Source organism: Stegostoma tigrinum, chromosome 43 (assembly GCF_030684315.1).
Source record: "Stegostoma tigrinum isolate sSteTig4 chromosome 43, sSteTig4.hap1, whole genome shotgun sequence".
Lineage (NCBI taxonomy): Eukaryota > Metazoa > Chordata > Chondrichthyes > Orectolobiformes > Stegostomatidae > Stegostoma > Stegostoma tigrinum.
Genome location: NC_081396.1, coordinates 11,907,651 through 11,909,358, shown reverse-complemented (window position 1 = coordinate 11,909,358; position 1,708 = coordinate 11,907,651). Strand labels below are relative to the sequence as shown.

General features: G+C 42.0%; 1 non-coding gene across 1 annotated transcript; it reads right to left on the bottom strand.

Moving 5' to 3' along the window:
• Positions 1–932: 932 nt before the first annotated feature.
• On the bottom strand, positions 933–1,005 carry trnak-uuu (transfer RNA lysine (anticodon UUU)). The gene has a single exon. It is a non-coding gene; the product is annotated as a tRNA-Lys (tRNA).
• Between the last annotated feature and the right edge of the window lie 703 nt (positions 1,006–1,708).

Here is a 1,708-nt window from a genome sequence, read left to right as displayed (position 1 = left end):
TCAAGAACGGAGAGAGGCATAAAACAGGAATCTATAGGCCAGATAGCCATATATCTATTGTTGGGAAATTGCTTGAGTCTATTATTAAGGTGAAAAAAGACAGCAGGGCATTTACAAAAATAAACTTCACAGAGCCACACAGAGTCAACATTGTTTTCTGAAAAGGAAATTGTGACTGACAAATTTGTTCAGTTGTATCAAGATATAATAACCAGTGTTAATAAATGTGGGCTGTTATCCCATGTGTTTAGATTTGACTAGCATTTGTTAAGGTGCCACAGTAAACATATATTGCACAAGCTGGGGTCTTAAGATTATTTTTTAGAGATTGAAGATTTGTTAATATGCAAAAGAGTGAGTCTTTATTAACAGGTGTCCATCAGTTTGGAAACATAACTAATGGAACACCACTGGCATCTATCCTTGTACTCCAAATATTTATTCACTTTTTTAGAGTAGTGGATAAAATGCAATCTGTCAATATTTATTTGATTATGATATAAATTGGAATGCATGGTTTGATAATGACTTGAGAAATCTGCATGGAAAAATAGATTAGATTCCCTCCTGTGTGGAAACAGGCCTTTTGGCCCAATATGTCCATGCTGCCCCTTGAAGAATCCCACCCAGAACCATCCCCATCCCCATCCCCATCCCCCTATAATCTACTCACCCCTGAACACTACGGGCAATTTAGAATGTCCAATCCACCTAGCCTGCACATCTTTGGACTGTGGGAGGAAACCGGAGCACCTGGAAGAAACCCATGCAGACACAGGGTCAATGTGCAAACTCCACACAGACAGTTGCCCAAGGCTGAAATTGAACCTGGGTCTCTGGCATTATGAGGCTGCAGTGCTAACCACTGAGCCACTGTGCCGCCCCAAAGATTCTAAGTATATTTGGCAAGTCTAATCCTGATTTAAAAGCAGTGCCGGAACAGGGACTTGAACCCTGGAGCCTCAGATTAAAAGTCTGATGCTCTACCGATTGAGCTATTCAGGCTACCTATAGGGTCGATTCAGTTCATTGAAAGAAAGTGTGACATTATTCATGTTGATCCAAAGAATCAAAAAGCAAAGTGGTAATCGTATGGTGAGAAAATCTAAAAAAGAACATCACAGAGGGAGATGAACGCAGCAGGCCAAGCAGCATCTGCAGAGCAGGAAGGCTGACATTTCAGGCCTAGATACTTCTTCAGAAAAATGATTTTTCTGAAGAAGGGTCTAGGCCTGAAATGTCAGCCTTCCTGCTCCTCTAATGCTGCTTGGCCTGCTGTGTTCATCCAGCTCTACAACTTGTTGTCTCAGATTGTCCAGCATCTGCAGTTCCTACTATCTGTCACCACAAAGACAGTGTGTGTTACTGGGCATGGAACACCAAGAGGAGGAAGAACACCCCTTTCAGGTTGTCAAGGATAATAGATATCCAAAAAATAAACTAGGTTAGAAGATACCACACACCCCAATGCACTCATTTAATTATCCTCCATCAGGAACACATCGCAACTGACCACAAGACTCCAGTGACTACTGTGCATCAGAGTGGCACACAAGTCTACATCAACCCTACAACAACTGCTCACCCAAAATAAAGACCCACACCCCACCATTACAGGACCAATGTCATGTATTGGATCCCCTGCAGAGACTGTGAGAAACACTGCATCAGACAAACAGAAAGAAAACCAACAACAAGAGTACATGAA